The sequence below is a fragment of the Callorhinus ursinus genome, unplaced genomic scaffold, assembly GCF_003265705.2.
Source record: "Callorhinus ursinus isolate GAN/ISIS: 27379988/994484 unplaced genomic scaffold, GSC_fseal_2.0 scaffold48, whole genome shotgun sequence".
Classification (NCBI taxonomy): Eukaryota; Metazoa; Chordata; class Mammalia; order Carnivora; family Otariidae; genus Callorhinus; species Callorhinus ursinus.
The window spans coordinates 1,001,810-1,023,953 of NW_027397110.1; the positions used below are offsets into that span (position 1 = coordinate 1,001,810).

The 22,144-nt window shown below is 60.5% G+C and overlaps 1 pseudogene; it reads right to left on the reverse strand.

The window, feature by feature from the left end:
* Nucleotides 1–1,842: 1,842 nt before the first annotated feature.
* LOC112831518 (ADP-ribosylation factor 1 pseudogene) lies at nucleotides 1,843–3,391 on the reverse strand (annotated as a pseudogene).
* Nucleotides 3,392–22,144: the final 18,753 nt, after the last annotated feature.

The window sequence follows — 22,144 nt, forward strand, 5'->3', positions numbered from 1 at the left end:
AACCCTGAGCTCAGCCCCAAACGCCATTCCCGTCATTCCCGGGCGCTGCTTCTGCAGGAACAGGGCTTCCCCGTCATCGAAGCTTGGGCACTGGGTGTGCTCCTGGGGCCGCCTGTGCGCTCTGTCTGCAAACACGTGGGTGGTTCCGGTTCCGGTCACTGCGGCCATCCATGCACACCCACCGCGTAGAACTCCACAGCCCGCGTCCATCACGGTCCAGGACACATCCGTGTTCAACCTGGGCTTATCCCTCTAGTTTCCTTCTAGCAAATATGTGTGTGTGGTTGTCTATGTGGTCATGTGTGTGATTGTGTGTGTGTGTGTGTGGTTGTGGTCACATGTGTGGACGTGTGTCCAGGGCAGGCCGGTCTAGTCCCACACTGTCAGCCCTCCTCCCCGGGATGGACAACGGGCTTCTGTCCCCTGGAGATAAAGACACAAAAGATGACAAGACGCTTGTCCCCAGGGTGGGCGATGCATCTTCTGGGGGGAGCTGCTCAGACTGAGATTTGGGGTCGGGCCCCTCCGGGGACTGTGCCAAGGGCTACTCCCTGTGCTGGTGGACACAGCCTCCCTCCCAGCTGGCCTACGGAGCATTGGGGTGTCCCCAGTCCGAAAGCTGGTGTGGTTCTTATGTCTCTCACTGTGGGCAAAGCTGGCATGGCCCGTCCTGAGGGCGTCTGGCCCCTTTTGGGGGAAGCAGACATCCCTGTTCAAGGTCAGCACCATCAGGCTGCCGGCTCATTGCAGCGTCATGATGCTCAGCTGGCCGGGGCACCTGCCACATCCAGGTCCCGTGCAGGCGCATCGTTTGGTCCTTCTCTCCCGGCATGTCCCAGTCTCCATGCTGGACTTGGGGCCCCCCTGCCATCTGGGGTCGTCTCCTGTAAATCTGAGGCCTCTCTGGGTGTCAGCAGTTCTCTCCAGCCTTGTCCCCAGGTGAGTGCAGGGGGACTTTGACCTCTTGGGACCCAGCTTTCCTGGAAGCCGGTGGGAGACCCTTGTCCAGGGCCTGGAGCCAGCGTCCCCCCATGTTCAGGCGCAGACCCCCTTCCTCATGGCCGTCCTCAGGCCCTCTCCTCCAGCACGTGTTGACCTACCTGCTCCATCCTTGGTAACGGGGGTCTGACGAGTTGGCAGGCTGAGGTCCCCGAGCCAGAGCTAGGCTTTTGGCAGGGATGGGAAACCGTGCTGTCCTGGAGGGGTCGGGGTGCCCTTGGTCCTGTTTTACATCACCCAGAACCAGCCAGCTCTCCATTCCTCCCCCACAGGGGGCTGCCGTGCAGCAGGGACCCCTGCCCCGAAGAGGACACGCGCGTCGATGGCCTGGTCTGCGACGCCGGGCTGGCCCACCAGGCTCCCAGCCCGCAGGAGGGTAGGCTGTGCACTCCGCGGGGCGCTGGGGCTCCGGTGTAGTGGGGACCTGAGTGGGGGTCTAGGCTCTGTGTTCACGGTGGGACAGGCATTGCCGGAGCCCTTGGGGGGCGCTCCATGCAGACTGCCACTTGCAAACGCAAGGTTCCCGCTGAGACACCGGCCAGGGGCTGTGCTCCAGAATCAGGACACAAGTCCAGTGAGCACCATGGGGGGGTGCTTCTGCAGCTCCGGGTCATTCGGGGGCAGTGGGAGGCTATAGCAGGAATGCTGCTTCCCCTCCCTTCATCACTCATTTATGTTGTGTTGCCGTGTGTTGTGTTAAGAGTCTCCCACGCACAGCAACCACCCTGGACATGCATCTGCCTCCCATTTTTTTTTTTTAATAGTTAAGAGATTTTATTCTAGTAACTATAATTACAGTGCTGGTTTGTCGAAATGAAAACTGAAAACGAGTATACAAAATAGTTGATTACTAATCGTGTATTGAAAGCAGTAAGAGGTTCCACGACACCAAATAAACCAGTTCTGAGGATTTCCCCAAGATAAAGTTTAACAGCTCCAGCTTCTTCAGTGTTTATCAAAATACAAAAGAAAACAGTAGAGGTCGTCGTTTCGATGGCAAATCCGACCCTTGCAGGCTGAGGGAGTGGAAGCCCATGTAGACAGGGGCTCCGGGGGCTGAGGCTCTAGGCTGACTGGCCTTCCCGCCCGCACTCCTGCTGGTGAGACCCCAGGCAGCCCGGAGCAGGCCAGAGCGCCCACGCGGACCCAAGGGAAAGCCGGGGTCCCTCCGAGGGGTCCGTGAGCGGTGGCCGCAGCCCCCGGCCTGTCTCCTGGGCGGCCGTGTGAGCACAAGTACAAGCACAAAGGGGATGCGGGATGACCCGCGACAGAGCGAGTCACAGGGGCCCTATCGTGACCACGCAGAACGGACCGTGGCTGGTTCTGCCCCGTCTCACGTTCCCGACGGGAAACGGACCACTGGTGGACTAGACCCTGGCCGCCGCTGCAGAACCGACACTCGGCAGGCTTCTCCCTTCTGTGTGTTCACGTGTTCTCCTTATCTTGTGTTTGCAATGATTTTAAAAATGCACTGAGTTCAGGTTAAAAACCAACCGCCAAAATGGATCTCAACACAGATCTAAGGCCCAGAGGAGGCGCGCCAGGCTGGTTGGACACAGCGACTCCCGAGGCCCCGCGTGCCTCACATCCCTTCTCAGTATTGAACAGTGGGTTGATTCTCTTTTTACAATAAAAAAAGCTGAGTAATACTGCACAGGAGTACCAGAAACTGCCTCGTTGGGAACAGAAACTATTTACATTAAATAAAAACCCGGCTGCAGGCTGCGTCTGCACATTTACAGCATGGAGAAGCACACTGTGACCGACCGTGGAGACAGCTTCTGGCACTCCCACCACATGAGAGTAAAGCAGGTGGAAGGAGGGGGGACGCGGCTCACTTCTGGTTCCGGAGCTGATTGGACAGCCAGTCCAGTCCCTCATACAGCCCGTCCCCGCTGGTGGCACAGGTGGCCTGAATGTACCAGTTCCTGTGGCCCGGGGACCGCGGCCCCAGCTTGCCCGTGATCTCAGCCGCGTTCACGCCGTTGGGGAGGTCCCGCTCGTTGGCGAACACCAGCAGGACGGCATCCCGGAGCCCGTCCTCCGCCAGCATCCCGTGAGCTCCTCACGGGCCTCCTTCAGGCGCCCTCTGTCATTGCTGTCCCCCACAAAGATGAGACCTTGTGGTCTGGAAGCAGTGACGCCACAGAGGCCGGATCTGTCCTGGCCGCCCACGTCCCACACGGTGAAGCTGATGTTCTTGTACTCCACGGCCTCCACGTTGAAGCCTGTGGGGGGGATGGTGGTCACGATCTCACCCAGCTTCAGTTTGTACAGGATGGTGGTCTTCCCCGCAGCATCCAGGCCCACCATGAGAAGGCACATTTCTTTTTTGCCAAAAAGGCCCTTAACGAGGTTTGGGAAGGTATTTCCCATGCTGTAGACGGTGGGAGCAACACTGGCCAGCAAAGATAGGACGTGCGCCCACGTCCACCAGACAGACTCAGCAGAACCAGAGGAATGTGCACAGAATCGTCACTGGGCATGGGGGGCCGGATCCGAGCTCGGGAACCGCGGCGCGAGGCCTCGGAACCCTGAGAACTTCAGCAGCTGCCGGGCTGTGAGCACTTCCGTGTGATCCCACCCTGGGCGGAGGACCGTGGGCAGGCTGCGCTCCTGTGGCATTTGGCACCCTCTCAGGAGGCCCGGTGCTCACAGGGCTCCGGGCCCGGCTGGCGCTGGATCCAGGCAGCTCTGCAGGCCCTCGCTCACGCTTTGCACTCTCGTGAGCAACGTAATTGAGATGATCTGTCGGCCTTTTCCGGGGCCTGGAGGGCGCGGCGGCCTTTTCTGTTTCCAGTTCTCGGACTGCAGCCCGTCTAGATGGTGTGAAATCAATCGTCTTTGATTTCCAGTAAATTCCAACGGCTTGAAATTCAGATTTCCATCAAAAACCACGTAGTTACCCCACTTCTCACGTGTGTCCCGGGCAGAGTCCCATCCAAGTCACCCCGTCAGCTCTGTCAGCGCCCGGCCTCCGTGCAGCTTCCTGTGACACAGAGCGGCCACGGGGAGTGGCCACCAGCTACGGGGAGGACGGAGGCTCAGAACCCCCTGGGCAGGCGCCCACCTTCCCCACGACGTCCCACGGCCCGGTCCCCGGGTCACGATTTGTGCCCCAGTGATGTGTGACGGGACTGGTGCTGTGGACGCCAGCTGCTCCGTCCCCTCTCCAGACCCTGTTCCCACGGCCCACGCCCACCACCCCGCACCCCATGTGGCCATCTTGGTCCTTTTCTCCTTGTTTAGATTGTTTCAAGAACCTCTGTCCTTTAAGCAACATGGGACCTGTTTCTGGAGGTGACGGGGCGTAAATAGTAAGAAAGTGCATTTTGTGATTGGGGTTACAGGTCAGCACGCGTGTGAGCGACCCAAGAAGCCTGTCTGTTTCCCTTGTGCCTCCCTGTTTCACCTCGCAGAGACCCCACCTCCAAATACCACCACACTGGGGTGAAGCCTGCTGTGCCCCCTCACCCCCTGCGCCCGCCTGAGCCCTGCTCCCAACCTGCCCCTGCACCGGCCTGAGACTACGCCTGCCCCCCGACACCCCTCCCCTGCACCCCCGGTGCTCCTCGCCCCTGGCCACCCTCCCCCCACCCCCGGTTCTTAGAGGAGCCAGGGAGGAGACAAGATCCTGAGCAGAAATCACCTGGAACGTAGACATTCTTCTTAAAAAGGGGACGTGCAGCACGTGGGGAGCGTGGACGGGTGGCTGGCGAGGAAACCGAAGGGACGTGGTCTCCCAGCTCTTCAGGAACGGGATGCAAAACCTCAGGGCTTCGTCGGGATGGAGCCTGCATCTGATGCCCGTGCTGGGGGTGGGGGTCCTTGTGTGCCCCTCACTGCGGTAGCGGCAACTATACTCATAGTCCCCACGTGGGCAGCTGTCTCTGAGGCCAGTGGGCAGGGATCACTTAAAAGAATGCTTCCTCACTTGTGATTTGTTTTCTAGACAGGACACTGGGGGGGGCCGTGAGAGTAAGGGGTGCCCCCAAATCATGAGTAGGATGTCACGTGGGTCCATCAGGTGGCGGTGGGCACAGACACTCACCCTTAGAAGGGACCCTGGGGCCCAAGGACGTGAGGTCAGGCCTTGGCGGGGGGGTTGTCGGGTCCTGGGGGGTAGGTATGCACGTGGACCAGCTCTGCTGCTTCCCGCCCCTCGGGCTGCAGCTGACCCCGTGAGCACTGGGTCCCTCGCTCTGGCCCTCCTGCCCACCTGCCCCATGCCAGGAAGTGGCTCCGTGGGGAGTTTGCCCCTTGCGCTGCTCTGTGCACGCTGGAGCCTCCCAGGACAGGAGGCTTGTGTCCCCCAAACTCATATGTTGAAGGCTTTACCCTCAGTTTAGTGGTATTTGGAGGTGGGGTCTCTGCGAAGTGATTTGGGTCGGGAGAGGTCAGCGGCCTTGGGAGAAGCAGAAGAGACGCCAGAGCCCCCTCCTCCCTCAGGTGAGGACGCAGCGAAGGTGGCCGTCCGCACGCGCCTACCAGGAGCCCCGTCTGCCAGCACCGGGACCTCAGAACCCCAGCATCCTGACCCTAAGAGATAAGTGCCCCTCGAGCTTGTGTTACAGCAGCCCGAGCTGGTGGACACAGGCAGTTTGTCCTCCCCCTTCCTGTCTGTTTGTCCGGGGGCCACACCCGTCGGCAGCAGCGGGGACCCCCTGGGTGTTCCTGAGACGGCGGCCGACGGCCCGTGCGCTGACCTGCAGGGGAAGAAAGCCACGGATGCAAACACACCGCCTGGGACGCCTCCTCCCGGGAAACGAGCTGGAGCTGTGGGCCCAGGACTCGTGCCGTGCCCCCTGCTGCTGACGCCACCCCCCACGTCTGCCCGGGGCTCTCTGGAGACTTGTGCAGGCAGTCTCCCCTCCTTCCTTGGAGCGGACCTGAGAGCAGCTGGAGTCTCTGACTTTGCCGCCTGGCGCCAGGAGTGAGCGCTCACCCGAGCAATTCTCAGCGAGGTCCACGGGGCAGCAGCTCCGTGAGCCTTCTCTCTGCTCTGTGGCCTCCCTGCTTGTCTGCTGCGGAAGGCAAAGCCGGGAGCGCTGGATTCGTGAGCTGCCTTTGTAGATAATACAGAACTCCGTGGCTGAGGGCCTTGACCAGGAAGGATGTCCGCACATTGCTGGCGAATCCACGTGGCCGGCATGTGGTGTTGGTGCCACGCCGGGATGGTGTGGACAATGCATGCCTCTCACCATGCACCCCGTCTGCCCACACAAGGAAGGGACTCAGAATCTGCCTGCACCAGTCTCGGCCCTTTCCTGGGGCCCCGGGGCTGTGCCCGAGTGCTCAGGGCACCCCCATCCCTGGCCAGGCAGCCCCCCAACTTGAGACTACAAAGGGATCAGGAGGGAAACCAAGTGAGCCACTCCAGGAGGCAGGACACCAAGAGAGGGGGGGCAGGTGGGCCGGCGTCCCCAGGACCACGGCCGGTCGGGGGTCAGGTGGAGGGGCCACAGCACTCCCCAAAGCCATGTCTCCATCCAGCTGGGAGCTCCCTTGGCTTTCCATGCTCCGTGGGCAGAGACCCAGCCTGCTAGGGGGATGGCAAAAGCCCTATCACCCAGCCTTGCTGCCTCTCCCGCCTCCTCCCCTTCCTGTCACACCAGCAGTGCAGGGGTGGGACCACCACCCAGCGAGCAGGAGCTTGCATACACTCATACAGGTAGGGGGTGGGGAGGGCCCTGCCCCATCCCACCAGCACCCCCTGAGTCCAGGAGCTCCTCCGTGCCCCTTATTCCAACATCTGGGCTGAGCTCCCTCCTCCAGGAAGCCCTCCATCTCCCTCCCCTGGGTCCTGGTGCATGTTTGTGTGCCCGAGGCAGCTGCCTCCTGCTCTAGCTCCCACACCACCTGCCCAGAGAGGCTCAGTCACTGCGAGCGGCTCCCCCTCTCATGAGCAGTCAGCACCTCTCTGGCCATGGTGTGGTTGACCTTCTGACCCTAGGGCAGGAAGAGAGGCCCGTGGCATGCGTGGCCCACTGGCCCTGCAGGGTGTCGCTGAGGCCGGGGCCCCCGGGGGGGTGGTGACACCGTGGTGGGGGTGCGGCCTCGGCAGCCCACCTGCCTGGGGCAAGGCCCAGCTCTGCCACCTACCCCGCCTGGGGGGCCGTCACCACCTTCGCGCCTTAGTGTCCTTCCTGCAGAATTGGGGCTGGAGGCGGAGCCTCGCGATCTGGCTCCTGCGCGTTTGACCAGAGAGGCAGACATGGCGCAAACACACCCGTCCCGAGTGAACACGTGGTTCCCATCCCCCCGGGACACCTGGTGGGTCTACCTTTGCTGGGGATGACGTTAGGTAAACTCAGGCGTCCTTGGGCTGCGGCACAAGGACACAGAGGCGGGGCGGGCACGCACCTGTGCTCAGTGTGCCGCGGCGGCCGGGACAGACCCACAGCCCGGGGGCTTCTGCAGCAGACGTTCGTCTCCTCCTGGTCCCGGAGGCCGGAGGTCCAGGGTCAAGGTGCTGGCAGGGCTGGGCCCGCCTGAGCCTCTCTCCTGCCGTGTGGGCACCGTTCCCTCGGTGTGTCTGCACCGTGGTCATCCCCCTGCATGTCTATGTGTCCCTCTTCTTACACGGGCACCAGGTACGGGGCCCACCCCGAGGACCTCCTTTTACCTGAGCCACCTGTCTGAAGACCCCGTGTCCACCTGGCCCAGGGCGTGTGGTGAGCACCAGGCAGAGCCCTTCCCCCGGGGCAGGCGGTGCCGCCGCCTCCCACCTGGTGCTGCCGAAGGCGGTGGGCTGCGCTGTCCATTCACTGCGCTCCGCCACGTGGTGGCCAAGCCCGGGCCCCGGCTGCCTGTGTGGACCGACACGTGCCGACTTCTGTCCCGGCCTCTGTGCGGCCCGCGCACGGGCATCGGCACAGAAGGCCCCTCGGGCGTGGCCTGGGGCCCTTGCGCTGGCCGGCGCGCCCCCCTGGACGGGCCCTTGTGGTGGGAGAGGCCAGGCGGGTGGCGCCAGCGCATCTGCCGCCGGTGGCCCTGGTTCTGGCTCCAGATACCCTGCCATCATGCTGCCGCCTTCCCCGAGCTCGGCGCCCCCTGCCTGGGAGATGCCGCTTGTCTGCTTTCTGCGCTCCTCCGTGGCGGGGGGCGGGTGCGGCCGTGGGAGGAGACACGGGGTCTCGTGTTTGAGAAAGTGTGTGGGGGTGCCTGTGGGTGAGAGAGCTGGGTGAGGCCCTGGCCTCCCAGCAGTCCTGCTCTCCCCTTGCTGCCACCGGTCGTGGCCTGGGCAAGGGGCTCTGGTGCCCGGGTCTCAGCTCAGCTTCCCGCCATCCCCGAGCAGACCCAGCCTCGCCCAGGCAGTGGCCTCCTGGTCTTGCCTCAGCCGGAGCGACGAGGACACCGCGGTGACAACATTCCTCAGAGGATGCGGGGTCTCACCCTTGGAAGCTGCTCCAAAGACGGATTTTCCAGTCGCGGCATCGTAGCACCAAGCCTTACTTCCCCCTCCTGAGCTCTCAGCTTCCAGAACACCTGCCGCTCGCTTGCGGTTCCCTCAAGGCTCGGAAATTTCCTCCTGGAAAAATCCAATGCTCAGAAGCCCTGGGAACTTCCTGCCCCCAAACAATGGTGTTTTGTGCACTTAAAAATGGTCAGGATGGTAAATTCTGTGTTGTGCATATTTTGCCTCAATACAAAGACTGAAAAACCGCAATGGGGTGGCCCTTCCCAACCAAGTGCTCGGCGTGGGTTTGCCCTGTGGTTGTGCAAGTGTCCTGATGGCTATCACTGACCCCGTCTTTCCATGTCTCTTTGTTCCATGACTTTGCAATCCTCTTGCTCTTGGAAATTATTCCATGCACATAAGTGCTGACAGGCTCTTCCGTCTGCAGGGGAAGGAGCTCCCTGGTGTCGGGAACCTCATCCGCGTTGCTCGTGATCATCGTCGCAGCAGGTGCCTGGCTCAGGGGGGGCGCCTAACTGCTATTTGTTGAATGAATAAAGGAGGGAGTGAATGAAGGGACATCAAGCAGCTGGGGCGGGTGGAGCTGGACTCACACATGAAGAAGCTTGGCCGCTTGACTTGCCCGTGGGGCAGGTGTGGTCACAGATGAAGGCAGGCGACGCTGAGGGAGGTCTGTGAGCATCTGCGGTTCAAGGGGGGGTGACCGTACTATTTAGGGCAAGAACACAGGAGCAAACCAAAATGCAAACAAACAAGCAGGGAAGTCCTCACATGCACACTGGGTCCTTCCATTCCCATGGATCGAAGCCCACGCATGCAGGTGGCAGAGCCCCAGGTCCTGCTCTGGGGGGGGCAGTACTCGGGGCATCTCCGCGGTCCCCATGGGCATAACCACAGGGCTGTCCTGTCACCGCTGTTCGGGATGAGGTTGGCACCAGTAACGGGAATGAGACACGATTATGCTTTCTTACTCCAAACTGCCTTGAATTCCTTCCCCCTTGACGTTGTCCCTGGTGGAGACAGAGCTGGGCCGGAGCCGGTGGCCCCCGACCCTGGGGATTCGTGAGCGAATTCATCCCATGAGGGCAGGGTGCTGTGCTGGGTATGCCAAGGTGTGAAGACTCAGTGAGGACTCAGCGCAGCGCACAAATAACTTGGGACAGTTAACAACCCGGGTTAAAGCTGCCGCCGTGCTGCTGACCCGGCGTCAGGGCCCCTCTCCTTGGAAGCGGGCCCGGCCTGGGACCCAGCTGTGGGAGCCGGTGCCTCTGAGGGTGACGAGGAAGGGCCACCGAAGGAAGTTCTGCTGCTTCCCGCACACGGTCTAGCGATGAGGGCGGAACCAGCAGCTGGGGCATCCGTCCGTGAATGCGGGAGTCGTGTGGAGTTCTGCGCTGTGCACACCGCTCCCTGAGCTCAGGTGCCCCAGGGTGGCCTCCCGGACGGCCCCTGCATGATGACCCCTCCCCCCGCCTCTGAGAAGCTCCCCGTGCCTGCAGCCTGTGGGTGTGTGGGCATCCACGCCGTTCCCCTAAGCCGGTCGTCCCTGTGCCTCGGGGCCTCTGGGCGTGCCCCAGGCTCGGGGGGCTGACGCCCTTGGCATCCGGGGAGGGAGCCCCGTGTGAGCTGCTTTTAGGGGCCTCTGCCTCTTCCTCTGTGCATGGAGTCAGCACGCAGGGCCCGGCCACTGGGGCACAGAGCTGATGGTCAGGCCAGAGCGCCGCCCCTGCGGTGGGGGGACGGACCATAGGAAGATGCCCACGTGGACGTCCTGGAGGTCTGTGGCGGTTCACTCAGTGTCTAGTTGGCTGGACCACGGCCCCCACGGCCCCCGTGGCCCCCGGCAGAGGGGCGACCCGGAGCTGGTGAGGGCCTGACCCCAGTGGGCGGGGGTGTTGGCAGACTTTCCTGGAGGGTCCCCTCCACACACTGTGGGGTCTCCGGTGAGGGGATGGGGGTCACAGGTCGCGGGGGCCCCCAGACTCGGCTGAATTAATGGATCAAAGCACTGAGACGGCAGACATTAAACAAACTCATAAAATCCCCAAACCACAAGCCTGGCTGAGCTTCCAGAGTGACTCAAATAGCAAATAAAAGTCTGAAATTATTGAAAACCTTTTAAGGAGATTACTCTAGAGACCTGGTCAGACCACTTGAGCTCTCTCTAAAGATATTACCACTTTTTTTTTTTTTTTTTTTTTTTCTTTTTTTTTTTTTTTTTTGGCATCACGGTTTTTAATAAGAAAACATTTGGCAGCATTTCCCCCTCACTGAGCTTATCATTTTAGATCACTTTTGAAATGGAAGGCTGATTTTTTAATAATTTACCAAACAGCTGAAAAACAGACGTCCTTTTCACAACACGGCAATGCCCAGCTCCCACCGGGGAGCCCCCGTGGCGGCGGCAGAGCCCTGGAGGCCCGTCCCCATCTCCGCAATGACCGCAGGGGTGGCCACCCCACCCCCACGCTGCCCCACGTCTCCGCAGAGGACACCACTCGTTCTGGGCAGAAGCTGCCCTTTGCAGCAAGAAGGGGCTGCCTCACCCCTGCTCTGTCACAGCAGAAGCGAGGAGGGAGCTGCTCGTGGACCCTGGGACCAGCGGGGCCAGGCCTGCCGCGGACCCTGACCCCAGGGGATCTGGGTATCGGGGCTCAGTCCAGCCCATCACATGGGACTTCCGTTGCCCTGCGGAGCCCAGGGGAGGCCGGATGACGTGCTTCTGTCCCCACGGAGAGCGGGGGCCTGGGCCGCCCACCTGGCTCTGCCCACTCTCCCCTCCTCCATCCACCACCGTGCTGTTCGGCTGCTACTGGTGGGCGGCTCCCACCGCCCGGCCCTGAGATGGGTGAAGGCAGAGGCGGAGACACTCACGGGGAGGCCGTGCATGAGGGAAGGGGCTTCCCTCTGAGGTGCAGAGAGCCGATACCCCAGGGGCTCAGCAGATGTGGGGCCTCCTTCCCACAGGAGACTCTGCTGCTTTCCAGGGCTGGCTGTGCCACTGGCTCAGCTGGGCCTCAGTGGTCTGAACAGTCAGAGGGAAGCCAGGTGGGAGCAGAGGGTCCGGGTCAGGACTCCAGTTTCGGGCGTCCAGATGGCGGGAACGTGGCTCTGCTCACGGGGAGTAAGGGGGCTGAGGTGCTGGAACCAGCATGGAGCCCCTAGGGGCCCGTGGGAGGCAACTGTGGGTCGGGAGAAGGCTCCCCCGGCTGCCAGACCTCGGACCCCCTTCCCCACCCGCCAGGCCCCCAGGCTCCCGTCGCCCCAGCTACCTGCAGGTTGGAGGACCTGAGGCGGGAAGCAGGGCTGGGCTGAAGGAGGTGGGGGCACCCTCGGAGGGCAGAAGCCCCTTTGCTGGCTTGGGCTGATTCAGCACGTCCCCGGCCTGGACCCGGCTCGTGGGCTGGCTTCGCCTGCCCGCAGCTTTGTCACGGCCCCACCAGCAAGCCCACGTCTCTGCCATGTCGTCTTTCATATCAGCAGGGTCCCCACCCCTTCAGAGGACGAGGCAGTGGTGGCCGTGCATGTGGGTGGCAGGGCTGCACGGTGGCCGTGCGGTGTAGGCGTCAGGGGGCTTCCCTGGAGGACGGCAGCCTGTCTCCTCACTTCAGATCAACACAACCCTGTGCTCTAGCGTGGCTGGTTAACGTGTGTAGCCTGTGGCCGCTGGCAGGACTGCAATGCGGAAGTAGGGCCACACTCCCAGTGGACGCCTTGCTACGGCCGTGCCCGCCCCCCGCAAGGGGCTCCCTGCAGGTGAGGGGGCCTGGGGGGGGCAGATGGGGATACCCACCCTGGACGTGGCAGTTCTTCAGCTCACCGACAGAATTCCAACTTCCCAAAATGTTGTGCTGGAAGCGTTCTTTCTCTTTCTGTTTGAATGACACCATTCTGGTCACATTCTCCTTTATTTATAAAGAAATGAAGTCACCATTAGAAATCGGGGAAAAGTCAGAGCCACATAAACAGCTACCTCTGGAGACGACTTATTTATGGAAGGGCTTCCTTGTGGGCCGGCCACGCCAAGGTGCAGGGGCCACGAGATGAGGTGGGATGAGACAAGGGTGCCCAGAGTCACCTCCACTGGACGTTACGTGAGTGACCCGCCGGCCGAGCCGCACTAAAGGGACATGACGCGTGAGTGACAGTCAGAGAGGAACAAGCAGAACCCCTGCTAAGGGTTCCGTTCCTGTTCCCGTTCCCGTGTAGGGCTGACCTCTCAGCAGAGGGTCCAGGACAAGGGGGAGGGGAGGGGAGGGGGAGGGGAGGAGGAGACGGAGACAGAAAACAGCTGGTGTTGAACAACCGTGTAACCAGCAGAGCCTCACGCACGGCTGGGGGTGCATCTGTGCTTGGGGCCACTCGAGACCCTTCCGAGTGTCTGTGAGACCAGGTGGTGGGTTCCCAGGTGTGGCCGGAAGAAGGGCACAGCTGTGTGCATGAGAAGGTGTTCCCGCCGCACTGCCCGTTATCGCCCCAGGCTGGAAGGGACCCCCCGAGACACCTGGACAGAGACATGGGGCGCGCTCTCTCATCACTTCACATCAGCGAGGGCGTTCAGCTGCGGCTGCAGAGCCCACACGGGGGAGCTCATGAACATGCCCCGAGTGGGAGAAGCCAGCCGTGAAAGCGTGCGCGCATCGTCACAGGAAGCTCAGACAGGTTACCCGTGTCTGTGGGGTTTAGGGACCAGGGTGGTGTCTTCAGTGGAGCCAGAGGGGCTTGGAAGTAAGCGAGAGAAGTTCTCTGAGAGCCGGTGAGTTTTCATTGCTTGATGTGAGCAGGACGTATTCAAGTATGTTCAGTTTGTGAAAATTCAGAGCGACACATTTATGGTATTTGCATGCCCTCAAGTGTACACTATTCTTTTCTTTTAATTAATTAATTTATTTGACGGAGAGTGTGCACGTGCGCGCCTGCAGAGAGGGAGGGGTAGAGTGAGAGAGAATCCCAAGCAGACTCCCTGAGTGCGGAGCCCGATGTGGGACTCGATCCCACGACTCTGAGATCAGGACCTGAGCCCAAATCAGGACTCAGATGCTTAACCGACTGAGCCACCCAGGCACCCCATGAATGTCCTCTATTCTTTGATGAAATGTGTAAAAGAGAAATAGTCATAACCCTTTCATTTGAATTTGGTCCAAAATAAGGACTGTGTGGCATGCTTTGCTGGACAGGAAGTTAGCCAGTGTCCGCCGTGGGATGTTACGGGACTGAGGCTGCACAGCGCGTGCGTGTTTCCCCTGCCATCTTGCACCTGCTGGCTCACTCTTGCAGCCCTGTCTCGCCATGAGAACATGCCTGGGCCAGCCTGATGGAGGGATATGGGCAGGAGATACAAGGAGTCAGGCCATGATAAGGCAGCCGCGGCCAACCCATCTTACAGGTGTAAGCTGAGTGGTGCACTCAGGAGCAATCATAAATGGTTATTGTCTCAGCCACTGAGATCCGGGGTGGATGTTACCCAGCATCATCGTGGCAATAGCTTACTGATACACAGTTACGAGAGGCTTACTGTTTCTGCCGGCTTAAGTGCAGGGTACCCTTGACCTGGGGGTGGCAGCCAAACTGTCGCCGGGCTTCCCCTCATGTCCACGGCTCCAGGGTTGCCCGAGACAGCTGCAGGCAGGCTGCCCTCCCATGCAGGGGAGCAGGCCGTGGGCTTTCTGCACAATCATGGAGGGAGGGAAGCCAGGATCAAAGGCCATGCTCATTTCAGGCTGGGGAAGCCACTGGTGAGCTCTCGCTGGCTCTGAGGGTCACAGGAGTGCGGGCAGAAGCATCCTGGCTGGAGATGGACGTGGCTGCTGGGAATGCAAGAACTCTGGTTGGGGAACGAGTCCTAGTGACCCTCTTAATTAAAGCCCGAGTGGCAGGAGCCAGCCTGGCGATGCAGGGTGGGGGGCCCGTTGCATCTTCTCTCGTGATATTTCTTAAACAGGTACCCCCCTGGCCGGGACACACGACCTGCCCCCCTCCCTGGTCTCTCTCACTCAAGGTTTGGCGGTGCCCTGGCTGAGGAGGACACCTCTCAGGGACCTCCCTCCTCCATGCCACGGAGAAGGGACGCCACCCCTGCTGGGGACACTGTTTGTACTCTCTCCAGAAGACAGGTGTGCTGGCCCCTGATCAGAGCCTCAGATACGGGCCGGCCTTCTACTCGTGGACGGTGTGCCCATACCTGTGTTACTCGGCTCCGGCTTCTAGAGCAACGCACCACAGCCCAGAGGCTGAAATAGCTCTGGACTGCAGTCCCCGATCCAGGCGCGGGCGGGGCTGGCGACTCCCGAGGCCTCCCTTCCAGGTGTGTAGACCGGGTCCCTCCCCAAGTCCTCGAGGGGCCGTCTCTACTCCCCTTCTCACAGGGACACCAGTTGCACTGGGTCAGCGCCACCCCACGACCTCATTTTACGTCACTTACCTCCTTAAAGGCCGTTGCCTTGTGGGCTACAGCTTTTCACATAGGAGCCCTGGGACACGGGATTCTGTCCCCAAAGTGCCTCCGCAGGACACCCAGGTCCTGCTTGGTTTCCTCGGACTATTCCTGACCATCCTCTCCCTCTGTCTGTTTACTTCTCGTTTCTCTCTGGTGAACACCGGGGCCGGCTCTCTGGAGCCGGGCAGTACAGCGGGGCTGGCGGTGAGTGGACTTGGGGACCCCCCCCCTGGCCGTTTCCGTCTCTGCGCCGTGGGGATGGAGTGCGCAGGCCCCTCGGCCAGCTTCCTTGCTGGAGCCTGGCTTTGCGTGCGGGGTCGGCAGGGGCTCACACTCCGTCTGGCTCTGGCTTCCCAGCAGGGAAGTAGAGAGCCGGGTGGCTGGGAGACTCCCCCCTGCACATGGTGCACACGGGTTCTGGGAGGGGAGCGGCTCCAGCCTCCAAGGGCCACACTCAGTTTTATGTGTCAAGCTATCGGGGCCTCGGGGTGCCCCGGTATCCTGAGGAACCTTATTTCCGCATCAGTCTGTGTCTCCGGCGTGGTTAGTATCTGGATCTGTGGACTGAGCCAAGCGGGTCACCCTCACCATGGCGGGCTGGTGGCGCCGGGTCCTGGACGTCCTGAACAGAAGGACAAATTCACTCTCACTCTGCCCGGCTGCCTCGAGCCGGAACGTCATGTTTTGTCTCCTACCTTGGGACGTGAACAGAAACCCAGGCTCTTGCTGGGGGTCAAGACGACAGACACTCAGGCTCTGCTGGGCCTCCAGAGGGCAGACGCCGACCCTGGACATCTTAGCTCTGCAGTCACGGGAGTTAATGTGTGTCTCTTCTGTCTCGTCTGCATCTACACCGTATGTCTACATACGGGTACCTACGCTTACACCACCTGTCGGTTCTGGAGAACCAGGACTAATACACAAGCACAAAGTCAGGGGCCCCCCCTGCGCCCCCATCTCGGCGGGACACCTTGCAGCGGCCTCAGTGCACCGCGAGGCAGAAGGAGGTGCAGAGACCCCTGCCCAGGGCAGAGTTGTCACCAGCTCACACCTTTCAGTTCTGAGCACCCCCAAGTCCTGCACCCGGACAGACGTGCGCCCCACAGAGACACAGACCGTGTGCAGGTCTGTGTGAAAGCGTGATGCAGCCAGAGAGGGGAGGGCCGCTCACCGCGAGCCTCCATCTTGAGGCGGAAAGGGGTCTCAGGGACCTAAACGTCACGGAGAACTTCCCAGAGCCTGAGCGCCTTGAGCTCTGGGACCCTCCCAAGGCGGCTCGCCCAGCTCATCCCAGGGATCGCGGACAGGGCTGGCTGGGGGCTGCGCTCCGACCCAATCTGCCCGCGGGTCCCACGTGGGAGCCGTGGCTGCAGGAGGCAGTTCTGAGCTCACAGCGTGGATGTGGTCCCATGTGTGGTGCAGGGACACGGGGTGGCCCCAGCTCGGCAGCTGGCTCCTGGCAGGATGCCCTCTTGTTTCCGTCCAAGGGGTTTAACGGGGAATGGAAGTGGGGGTAGCGTGGGAGTCCCGGGGCCTAATGGAGCAAAACCCCATTATGGGGAAACCCCATGTAGGGTGCTCAGCCCATCCTGACGACGGCAGATAGATGAGGTGTCACCAAAAGAGACCAATAGATAACGGGTCGCATGGGATCCTCTCCCGCACTCCTATACACCCGGTGCTCCGATGAAGAGCATCCGCTACAAATAGGAAGAAGGGTGCCCCCCTCCCTCCCTGACCCCCGAGTCCGCCCAGGGGCGCGTCGCAGCTTTGGACATGAGCTCATCACAGAACCGGGGGACGAGGCCGGTGCACTCAGTGGCACGATCTCCAGAATCCGATGGTTCAGGTGGAAATTTCTGGGTGTGCCGTCTCTGGGCCGTGTCCTCAGTGAAGGCCGCAAGGCGGCTCCACGCGGCTGGCTGACGATCTTGACGTGTGACCCCATCTGATGCCTCCCTCTGTCCCTGCAGAGTCCTCCCAAAGCTGCTTTTCAGAGCCTCGCTTGCACGTCCTCCTCAAGAGAGCTCTATTTGGGGGAGACAAGTGGCTGAACATGGCACCTCTCCTTCTTCCTCTTTCTGTTCTCCTCCAGGAAGCCACCCTGATTGCCCAGACCACAGGCATCTGTCTCCCCCAGGGAATGCCCACGCCATCCACTCGGCAGGGCTCGGGCACTGCCCTCTGTCCTCTGGCCATGAACATAGCGGCTTCTCCCCAACTACAGATGAGCCCTTGACCCAGGGCCCAGACAGCCATGCTCCCGTCTGAACGACCATCCACGGGGGGCCAAGCCTGATAAGTGGGGACAGCGGGTGGGAACTGAGTGCCCTGTAGGAGTGTCGCAGAGTCCATTCCGAGCTCTTAGGAGGCTATTTGTCAGAAGCCTGCTGCATCATTTAGTGTCTGCTGACCATAGCCTGGCTTCCCCGTCGGGCTGACCCCCATCTCCAGCTCAGTACGGCTCAGGGACTTTCTGTGGAAACACAGATGGTGCCCATGAGGGTGGGTTCTTCCTTCTAAAGCTCTGCTCCATGCTTATCGCTGGATGGGAGGTTCGGCTTCAGGCGCACCAGGCCCAGGGGAGTCCTTCAAGGCCTCCCCAGGTCGGTGAGGCAGAGCCGCAGATCCAAACGGGACTCTGTCCATGGAAGTCAGAACCAGGCAGAGCTCCCACAGCCTCCAGCAACCAGGGCAGCGGGCGTCCTGCCACCTGCCTTCTGGATGTTTCCACACCCCCATCCCCAGCCCACCGGCACGGCACCCGGGGGACCGGAAGCCCCCCAGCCCACCGGCACGGCACCCAGGGGACCGGAAGCCACAGCTGATGGGCATCCGTACCCCTTCCTGGAGCCGCCCCTGACCCCACTCCCCCATATACCCCTAAACACCAGGTGTCTGGTTATAGCCATCTCCACCCAGAGAGGGCAAGGGGCATGTGGAGGGGTCTCTGGAACACTTGTGAGTTGGGGAGACAGCCGGGCGGGGCGCCAGTCCCTTGCCCCAGGGTGGCGGGGGGACGTGAGCTCAGGAGGCTGCCACTGGGGAGGAGCCTGGTGCATCCTCCCGGCCAGCGGCCCACGCGGGCCCACAGGGCTCCCTTCAGAGAGAGGATATGGCACAGGAGGCATCTGCTTTCAGCAAAGGAGGCCCCAGGAGGAGCTCGTGGCCAAGCGGACAGCCCCGGGGTTGCAGGGCAGCTCCTGCTCCCGAGGGCCAGGCTTTCAGTGCTGGGGTGAGCTCTGTGGAGGAGCAGGAGTGGAGGTGGCCGAAGTGGGGCAGGCACGCAGCCAGGTCCAGCGGGGGCTTCTGACTCTGACGGTGTGCACATGCGTGACCCACGTGCGCACTTGGTAGAGGAAGCTCTGGCCTCCGTCGGGCCCTGACACGGCTCTGGATTCGCCTCTGTAGGAGCAGCACAGTGGGGCAAGGGTTGTGCGCTCCCCGGGGAGGAAGCCGCTCCTCAGCACCTGCCCCGCTGATGCCCCCACCCATCCACCTGCCATCTGTACCTGTCCGTCAGTCCACCCTCTCTCTCTGCCATCTATCTCTCCATCTGTTTATCTACCCTCCACCCACGTGTGAACACGGGACACTGGGCTCTGGCTCGCGGGGAGTCCAAGGCATCTGACCTGACTGTCCATACTGGACGCTGGGGTCAGGACATCAGCATCAGGCCTGGACCTGCAGGCGGAGGAACCAGCTGGAAGGTGGGCTTCACTCGTCGGGGCCCGAGGCTACCACGGGGAGTTTCGGAGCAGAGCAGGGCGTTGGGAGTGACCAAGGAGCACTGCAGAGCACGGACCGAAGGGGGCACTGGAGGACTGAGTGGTTGGGGTTTGCTAAGGGGCAGTTTGGTTGAGTCCCCTGAGCCAGAACTTGTCTCTTTGCTGTACAGAAACGTGGTTTCTTTTGCTGGTGTCCCTCTCGGGCCTTTCTCTGAACGGACCGGCAAGCCTGCAGACTCTGCTCCTGGAGGATGACGCGTCATTCCTCTCTCTCTCTCCCTCCCTCCTGTCTGTCTGTCTCTACGTCTGTCTTCCCCACCCCGAGCACCGCCATCTCTGTCTTGAACAACCAGGGAAGAGCCCAGTGCACCTGTCACACGAGCACATGCTGTGTCCTGCTGGGGGCAGCATGACCCTTGGTCACATCAGGGGAAAGTGGAGAGGCAGGTGTTCGGTCCTTCCTGGCATCTGACCTTAGGGGCAGACGGACGGCACCCCGGCACCTGTGAGGGCGGCTCTAGAAGCCTCCGGCAGACGAGCCCACCCGGCCCTGGGAGGGCTTGGGAGCCCCAGCCGTGAGGGCAGAGGGACCCAGATGAAGAGAAACAGGAACCAGAAAAGCCCTGTGGAGTCTCCTGCCTGGGGCTGAGGGATGGTGGGAGTTCCAGGTCGGAGCAGAGTCTGCCACTGGGTCAGACCAAGCCCCTGTGACTTGGAGGCCGGGGCAGGGGTCAGGGCTCGTCCACAGCCCTGGACACACACCTGCCTGCCAACCTTCTCATCTGAAAACACACGCAGCCATCTTCATGGGGCTCCCGGCTCCTGGCTCCTGGCTCCTGGCCTTCCTTCGCATCAGGAAAGCCCGGACTCGGCCGCCCTCTTGTAATATCTGTGTTCAAAATCCACACTGTCACCCTGTTGACCGCTGCAAATGTGCAGCTTCCGAAGGTTCCCTTTCTGTGCACTCACAGCCGAGAGTGGACTGAACAGAGAGGCCCAGCACCACTGCACCTGTCACAGCCACCTGGACGCTAAGTTCACCTTCTGTGACAGTTCCCCAGACAGGAGCCTGAAGCTCAGACCTGAGGGGCCCCTGGTCCAAAGCTGCATGCTGAGCCAGTGCTGAGCAAGCGACGACATGCTCGTCCAGGATCCCACTGTCTCTGCTCCCGGGGCTGGGAGCAGACCCCGTCCCGGCTTTTCGAAGGGATGACGGCAGGCTGGCTCTTCTCATTCTTACTGACGTTCACATTGAGCAACGTCCACTCCGAGCGACTGCCCCGCCTCTGCCTGGCACTCCCTTCTCAGAGCTGGTTCCTACCGAGGCTGCAGCCGTGAGCACGCGCATCTCTGGGACGCGAGTGAGCAGGGAGGGCCGGGCAATTACTGTAACTGCTGTAGCATGTTATCCTATTACCACAGAGTACAAAAGTTTCTGAGCTCTCGCTTCCAAAATGTCATGTCAGACAAGACCTGGATTTACTCCCAAAATTTTTAATCTTCAGAGCAGAGAAGGCAGACGCCTCCTAATAGGATGGGCACGCGCTGGCCTATTGTTGGCCACGGTGGCTCCCGGGCTTCTCCTGCAAAACTGCAGAGAGCAGGCAGCGTCTGGAATGGTGTCAGATCCAAAGCTCATTCTCAGGGCCTGGATGTTCACGTTCGCTCTAGAGGCTCACGGTTTGCAAGGTGGTGTGTTTAGCAAAATGAGGCCGGAGGATTTACTGCATTCGATGGTGCTAGCAATAAATACAGAGTCTCTCTAGCTCAGTTCTACCACATTATGTCTGCATCCGGCTCCTGAAATAGCATGCAGCCGCAGAGGAAGCCGGGGTGCGCGACCTCGTTGGCTTGCCCGCCACGGTCTCCACCTGCTCACGTGTGCACTCATTTTTCAGCGAAATGGTGAACGGTCCCTGGACCGCCGGGCCCCTGCCTCCAGGAGAGGGCACATTGCCCACCTTGGTGCCCCTTCCCTCTCATTTTCTAGATACAGCGTAGTGCAGAATTGCCATGATCTCCCTGTGGAGTGTCTGAATTCTGCCTTTCCAGCTACAGTTAAAATCTGAGCACGTTGGGGTGTAGCTGAGCTTCTGGCTGTCCGTTTTCGTGGTCCCGCAGTAGTACATTACATGATGTCTCCTGCTGCACAGAGCCATCCCTTTGTTCTAAGTGACATTTCAGTAAACATACCTGTGCATAGACATTTTTAAATTAATATTTTATTTTAAAACACTTTAGATTTATAGAAAGCACTGTGATAACACAGAGTCCCGGTGAAGCCCCACCCTGTCCTGTTACTGACATCCTGGAATGTTATTGTGACTTTGTTACAAGTAATGATCAACATTTATACACTGTTGCTAACTAAATGAGTCTATATGTTATTTAGAATTCCTTAGCGTTTCTCTGAGTTCCTTTTCCTGCCAGGATCCATGTAAAATTTAGGCCTCACATTTCCTTAGGCTCCTCTGGGCTGGGACAGTGTCCCAGATATCCCTTGATTTTGATGACCTTGACTGTTTCAAGGGGCGCTGGGCGCATGTATAGAATGTCCCTCGACTATGGTTTGTCTGGTGCTTTTCTTATGAGTAGACTGGGGTTGTGGGGTGTGGGGGGAAGACCCGAGAGATGAGGTGCCCTTCTTATGTCATCATATCAAGGTTACAGTCACCAAGCCCGGCGTGTGACCTGATGCCCTGGTCCCCTTGAGAAGAGTCCATCAGCATCTCCACTGTGACTTTCCTCTTTCCCATTTCCATCTGCCCTTCGGGGAGGCGGTCACTATACACAACCCACACGTGAAGAGTGGGGTGTCTGCCCCCTCCCTGAGGGCGGACATCCTCCCTGAGGGCGGACATCTACAATTTGGAATTGTGCGTGGATGTCTCCTAATTTTGTCACACTCCCTGAGAAGGTACTCCAAGGAACAGTGTGGCCGGGCAGAAGGATGCGTTTCTGGGCTCCGGGAACCCAGAGTGCCCCCTTCACAGACATCCAGCAGGAATGTCACAGCTGGTGTCTGCTCAACGAGTAGGTGACAATCACCGACCGCTTGCTAGGTACGTCTCCAGGCCTTGGGAAAACCACAGGAACAAGTCAGAGGCAGGTCTGTCTCAGTGAGGCTTGCAGATTAGAGATGCACAGTGAACAGCACAAAACTAATGAAAACATTTAAAGTCCTGAAAGATTTCAGATAGTGATGATGGAGACAAAGCAGCTGAATCAGTGAGTGACTGGGGGGGGGGTCCCACCTCTGAGAAGGGTCCCTCTGTGCAGAGATATCAAGCCAGGAGCAGACCCCCTGCACTCCAGGGCCCCGTGTGGGTGGGTGCAAGCTTGAGAGGCAGAGGGGAGGCAGATGGGCAGGCAGCGGGAGGGCTGTCAGCTGGGCTGCCATGGGCTGGGTCACTCAGGACTCTGGAAGCCTGGAGATTTTATTCTAGGAGCCATGAGAGCAACATCCTGTGCTCTTGGCACGACCCCATTTCTCCATTCTGGGTGGCTTGCAGGGAGGTGAGAGGGTCCTTATTATGCCTCTAGCTCCCGGAGGGGTGGTCT